Source organism: Natator depressus, chromosome 27 (assembly GCF_965152275.1).
Source record: "Natator depressus isolate rNatDep1 chromosome 27, rNatDep2.hap1, whole genome shotgun sequence".
NCBI lineage: Eukaryota > Metazoa > Chordata > Testudines > Cheloniidae > Natator > Natator depressus.
In genome coordinates, this window is record NC_134260.1 from 874,059 (window position 1) to 880,993 (window position 6,935).

The window sequence follows — 6,935 nt, forward strand, 5'->3', positions numbered from 1 at the left end:
GCCATATGGGGGTGCAACGCAGGGCGAGTGGTCCAAATTTGCGATTATTTGAGCAACAGACTTCAGAGATACAGCCTCCCCAAAAGTATTTGACAAACTCACCTCTTCCATAATGACAGGTTTCAGAGTAGCAGCCGTGTTAGTCTGCATCCTCAACACTCCTGTTCTTTTCACCTCTTCTAACTGCTTCTGGCCATCACTGGGGCTTTAACTTGGGTTCTGCTCCTGCCCCAGCTGATCTCAGCTGCTTTGGCTTTATCCCAGCTGGTGTACGCCCGACCCCCTCGGAAGGGCTGGGACCCCCCATGTATAAACCAGGGCCGGGAAAAGCACGGCATGTCCTTACGAGTGAATGGCTCCCTGCAGGCTGGCTAAGATCAGTGGCAGATTAATGCACAGGCCCACGTGGCCCTGGACAATTTGGGGGCCCCCACAGGAGCACTGGAACCTCTGTAGAACTGGGGAGCCCACCAGTGCCGGAACTGTGGCCCCACTCCCGGCTCCTCCTCTTCCCCTTAGGCCCCGCCCTCTGGCAAGGCCAGAAGCCGGGCGGGAGCCAAGATGTGGTAAGAGCCGCCCCAAGGGCAGCTGGAGAGTCCAGGGCTCCCCACAGCAGCCCAGGCCCCCTGGGCGGCTCTTACCACAGCCCACCTCCGGCCTGGCCAGGAGGAGGGGCTTCGGGGGAAGAGGAGGAGCAGGGGGTGGGTCCTCGTGGCAAGGGGGGCTAAGGCCCACCTCAGACCCCCACCACGAAGAGGCTGGCAGTGCTAGCAGGGGGGAGCTGATCACCTTATCAGCTCGCCCACAGCGAAGCGCAGCCCCTGCCGCCTGCCCAAGGCTACTAGGCCCATGTTAAAAATGGGGGTGGGGGGAATGTTCTTTGTGCCCAGAGCCCCAGTAAGTCTTAATCTGCCTCTGGCTAGATGTGCTCCTCTAGACCAGTGGTTCTCACACTTTCGTACTGGTGACTCCTTTCACATAGCAAGTCTCTGAGTGCGACCCCCCTTATAAATTAAAAACACCTGTTTATATATTTAGCACCGTTATAAATGCTGGATGCAACGCGGGGTTTGGGGTGGAGGCTCACAGCTCGCACCCCCCCATGTAATAACCTCGCGACCCCCTGAGGCGTCCCGACCCCCACTTTGAGAACCCCTGCTCTAGACCAAGTGATGGAGCCTCGTGCTGGAGTTCCAGGGCTCCGGCCCTACTGGGGTTTGTGATTGCATGTGACACACACAAACACGCTGGGGATACAGCCTGCAAACTGGTTGTACACATCCACAGCGCTGCCCTCGGTCCAGCCCTTGTGGGGTGGGGGGCATGAGGGGGCCATGTTTCAGCCACCTGCCTCTCATCTTGGGAAGTGTGGATTTCTACCTCACTCTGGGAATTTGCCAGGTGCCACTTGCTGCAGCCCAGGGATCTCGGTGCCATGAAAGCGGGTGCTCTGAAAGCTTCCCTCGGTAGAGTCTGCGGCTCCTTCCCTTCCAAAGCACTCGTGGCACAGGGAGAATTCAGCCACTTCTGGGGTGCAGCAATGGAGCAGGCAAGCAAACCCTCTGTCTGTCGCACAGGCATGGGGGAAGGAAATGCTTTGAGCAAGGACCTCACAGCAAACCCTCATGCATCTGTTCACCGCTGTGTCCACTAGGAGGCAGCAGAAATACCTGTCACCAGCACTGGCTCATTGCCCCAAACCCACTATATTCCCCTGCACCCTGGAGGCTCCAACTTCTGATGCTAGAGGTCTCGGGTTCAAGTGGGAGGGGACTGGAAGTTGCTGGCCACGCCTCTGGCTGGCCAGGCCTTTCGGGCTTCTGAAGGCAGCGTGGGGCTCTCAGAGCCTTTATGGGTGGAATGGGAAGAGGAAGGATTGCAAACAGCAGCTGCCCACTAGGGAGTCGTGGGCAGGACCTGGTGGCTGTAGCCCCCACTGCTATTGCTGTTCATATGGGAGACCGCTGGGCGGGAGTGGGCCTCGTGGTGCTCGGCACTGTACACACCTAGCAGCCCCTCTGTCACTGCTGCTCAGTGCTCCCTCAGCCTGGCCTCCTCGCTCGCTGTTGGGTTTGTCACAGAGACAGCAGGGGAAGGGCAGCACAGTGCCATCCTGCCAGCTAGGCAGGGGGCTCGGGGTCCGGCTGAGAGACACCCAAGGGAAGCCTAGGGGTGCTCCGAGTGCAGAGTGAACAGAGGCCCGGGGTGTGGGGGGGGGGGGGGGGAGCTGTGCTACCAGAGGGATGTTCCTGCGAAACACAGAACCAGGGAGCTGGGAGAGGAAGGGGAGAGGGATGGTGGCATCATGCCAGTGCCTGCACCCTGCTTTTCTGAAGCTGAGCTGCAGGGCAGGTGTCGTGGGGAATCCCACAGTGTGAGGAGGGCCCCTCACCCCAGAGATATTGCAGGAGGGTCGATAGATTACAAGGGTGATGGCAGTGAATACGGTTTGTTGTGCTGTTGAGGGAACGTTCTCTGCCCCATTAATTGATCTGCTCAGGGAGAGCAGGGAAGAGCCCCCAATCCCCCTGGAGAGCATTGAGTTTGGGGTGGGTTTCAATCCAACCCCAAAGCAGGAAGTGCAGGCTCGTTTAAAGCGCCACAACCAGGTATTTTCCAACTGGCCAGGTTTAACTGACAAGACTGTACACTCCATTGCAACCCGAGGGCCCCGCTGTGCTCCTACCAGAGCGTACCAGCTAACAGGGAAATGCAGAAACAAATCCAGGAGCAGGTGGAAACCTGCTTGAAATGAAAGTAACTAGTAAATCAAACAGCCCCTGGGTGTCCCTGATTGTAATGGTACCTCAAAGGACAAAACCATGAGCTTTTGTGAGGATTACAGGAATCTAAATGCTTTCCCAGCCTGACCCATACCCCACACCCCAAATAGAGGACTCACTGGGTCTATTTTGGGGGGTGCAAAAGTCATAAGCACACTGGATTTGACTCGTGGGTACTGGCAAATTCCCCAGGAAAACTCCGCTTTTCTATCGGAATCTGGATTGTATGAGTTTATGGTTCTGCCTTTTAGATTAACATATTCGGGGGCTTGTCAGGGAGGTGCTGCAGGGGTTACACACATTTGCCAGAGCCCATATAGATGCCTGGGCTATTTTCAGTAGCATGACCACTTGAACCATGTAGGAATTGTGCTACAAAGGCTGAGAGAAGCCAACCTCACTGGCAAGGTCTCCAAGTGCAAGCTGGGGGCTGCGGAGGTGTCCTGCCTAGGACACAGGGTGGGCAGTGGGTTGGGTTTATTCAGAGCCTGGTTTGGGCAGTCCTGCTGATAGCAAATCCTTTGTGCTTCACACTGACGCTGCTAACGCTAGGCTGGGTGCAGTGCTGCTGCAGGATGGGGTTGGGGTAATAGGCGTCCCATTATCTACGTAGCTAGGTAATGGGTAATTACCCAAACTAGGCTGTCATGGAGGCAGAGAGCTGGGCCATTGTCTGGGCTGTTATGCAACTTAAACCTTCTTTGTGTAATTAACAATTCACTGTGCTAAGTGGTCATGCCCCTTTGACAGGGCTGCCCCAAGCCAAGGGTTCTTCCTTGATGTGTAGCCCTCCAGGGATTTGACATGGAAGGAATTCATATCAAGAGAAAGGAGAATGCAGTGGCTGCTGCCTTATCGAGAGTGGGGGAGGATGAGGTTTATTCAAGAACGTCCGTGACACCCCTTCATACACTAGTTTAGCGTTGGGGGCCTGATGCTGGCAGGCCAGGTACCAGCTCTTGCCCAGGCTGTAGGCATTAGCTAAGAACTGACACCCTCGTAGCTGGAGACCAGAGCAGGTCACCAGTGTGCTAGTTTTGCTCAAAATAGGGATTAGTCCGACAAGACGGTATTGAGTGATGTGACAAAGCTCTGTCCTTGCCTCCGTGGGTCCCGTGTTTCCTGGCGGATTTCGCTAGCCTCAGAAGCTCACTGTGACCCTCCACGTAACCCTTCTCTCTCTAGAGACAAGGGTCACAGTCTACTGAGCCATTTTCATCATAAGCCAGCGAGGGAGGTGAGGAGAAATTATCCTTCCTTGCACAGTCTCTGTTGTCTCCCAGTCTCAGTGATTAATCAGGGGGCAAAGGTCGGGGGGGAGGAGCCCGGGCCCACCGTCTACTCCAGGCTCCAGCCCAGGAACCCTAATAGTATCAGCTATGGTAGCTGACCTTTTAGAAACATGACACATACCATTCCCTGGGCTACTTCCCCCACAGCAGCCCTCACTTCCTCAAGCTCCACTTCACCCTTACCTCAGGGCCTCCTTCCTTGTGCCTGACACGGTGTGTACTACCCAGCCTCTCCAACAGCACAACTTCCTCCCACAGCTCCTGACATGCACACCCACCAGACTGGCTGGGAGGCTTTTAACTAGTTTCAGCCAGCCCCTGATTGGCTTCAGGTGTCCCAATCAACCTAGCCTTCTCCCTGCCTTCTGGAAAGTTCTTAATTGGCCCCAGGTGTCTTAATTGACCTGGAGCAGCTTCCATTTCACTTAACCTGGTACCAGGAATTTGTTTAGCATGGAGCTAATATATCTATCTCCCACTACTTTTCCATAGCCATCTGGCCTTGCCCCGTCACAGTGGTTAGACTCTGTGAAATGCATGTACGTTGCTGCCTGCAGGGATCTCTCTGGGAATGAGGAAATTTCTACCTTTGACTTTATCACTGTGGAAATGTTTGCTCTGAACTTGTAAGCCCAGGTACAGGGATCACCTCCCTGCCCCTCCGGGACTATCAACAGCAGATGGGCCCTCAGGGAACATCCCAATACAAAGGCTTGGCTAATGGCCCTATCCCTCCAAGGAAGCTTGTCCTATGGACCTGGAAGCTGAATGAAGGCACAGAGACACAGGACAATTTCCCACCTCTTCCCCGTTTGAACTCTGACAGGGCTAGAGACCCCAGACTGAAGCCAGAGATCCCCAGGGGTAAGCTCCTGGGTCTGCCCTGAAACACACTTTGAATTGACAGATCACTACAACCGGTATGTCTGTGCTGGATAGTTTTAACCTGTCAATAACTCTCCTATTTCTTTCTCCTAGTTAACCAACCTTTAGCTAGGCCACGTCTGCACTGCCACATATGCTGGCAAAACCATGGGCACCGGGTGAACCCCCACTTTGGGGAGTCTAGCCTGCCAGCCCCGCCCCTTTCCCCCAAGGCCCCAACCCTTCCACTCAAGGCCCTGCCCCCCACAAACCAGAGCCCCGAAACGCCCCCTTCCCCATAATAGGAGGAGTCCTGAGCCCTCCCCCCTGTGACCAGAGGAGCCCCGGCTTACCCACCCCAGCCACCCTGGGCCAGCCCCCCCAGCCCCAGCACTGGGCCGAGCGCCGCACCAGGCCGAACCGCTCCCCCCTGGAGCGCCACGCCGGGCTGGCCCCAGGGCCAGGCCAAGTCGAGCTGACCCCCCAGGAGCGCTGAGCCGCTCTGCCCTGCCCCTCACCTGAGCCCCGGGCCGAGTTGCCCCCTGCCCAAGTGCCGGGCAGAGCCAGCATCCCCCTCCCCCGAGGCCCTAGTGCCTGGCTGAGCCACCTCACTCCCCTACCAGACCCCCATGCCCACCGCTTGCTCGCAGCATCTCCCCCGCCCCCAAGGGGGGGAGGTGGAGAGAAGGTAGGCAGGTGGCAGCAGCAGTAGGTGCTGGGGGGGCCCTCAGAGAAGGGGCGGGTCCACTGCGGCCCGGTGTCTCTTGGCAGAGGCTGTGCCAGGAGAGGCTTAGCCTTCCCTGTCCTATTAACCCACCGCCCTTGGACAAAACTGTGAAAAAACACCCCCCGCCCCGATGAATATATGTTTCACTGGCATAAGTGGTAGTGTACACAGAGCTATGGCGGCAGGAGGGCGTCTCCTGCCAAGGCAGCTACCGCGACTCGTCGGAGGTGGTTTAATTAAGTCGCCGGGAGTGCTCTCTCCCATCGGCGTAGAGCGACTATATGAGCGATCTTACAGCAGCATTGGTATAGCTCTCTAGTACAGATATAGCCAGAGCTTATCACAGGATTGGCTGCAGGCGTAAGATCTAGGGTACCAATGGATCTGGGGCAAGTGACTGGGCTCTCGGGACTGGAAGCAACCTGAACGTGCTGTGATTTTTGGTATGACCTTTTCTCCCAAAGTCCCGTTTGTCGGGGTGGCAAGATAGACTGGACAGTCCAAGGGGACTGTCTGTGACTCCATGGTCAGACTGGGATAGTGATCCAGGACTTCACATTTGTTACTGGCTTGGTGAAATTTAATGATAGACCACCCCACCAGCTGTGGGTGTCTGCTCTGTTTTCTGACAGTCTGCCCTGAGGCAGGCACTCATGGTCGCGGGCCACTCCCGACAGCAGGACAAGTCACCCCACGCTCCCACATCATGCTGGTTACATGTGATCCCTGTCCCATATCATGCTAGTTACACAAAGAACCCTCACTGGAAAATCAGGACATGGAACAAAAGATTCCGCCCTCTGAACTCCCTCTAGGTGGGCGGTGCCCTCTTCCATACCCTGTCCCAGAGGGGAGCTGCCCCTCTCCCGCCTCACACCAGCCCCAGCCAGGACCACGCTGCGGGAAGGTTTGTCTGAGGCTGCACAGCAGGGCTCTGGGGAGCTCTGTTTCTCCCTGGCCTCTCAGTTTGTCCCCCCAGCAGCAAGGAGGCCGTGAGAGCCCCAGCCCAGCCACTCCTGCGGCCTCCCGCACTTCTGCTTTCTCAGAGATTGCCAGCGCCCACAGGTTTCTGTGGCGGGTGGGTCGGGGGATTGGAAGCGGAATAGTCTTTCAGTTCAAGTGCATGTAGAAGAAAGCTGAGCAGGCAAAAGTGCCAAGACCATGGGGCAGGAGGGGGCCAGTCCCCAGGCCAGATCTCTAAAGGTTCAGCACCCACCACGATCAGCTCTTTGGAAAGAAGCCCACTAAAATCAGTCAACTGGCAGGGTG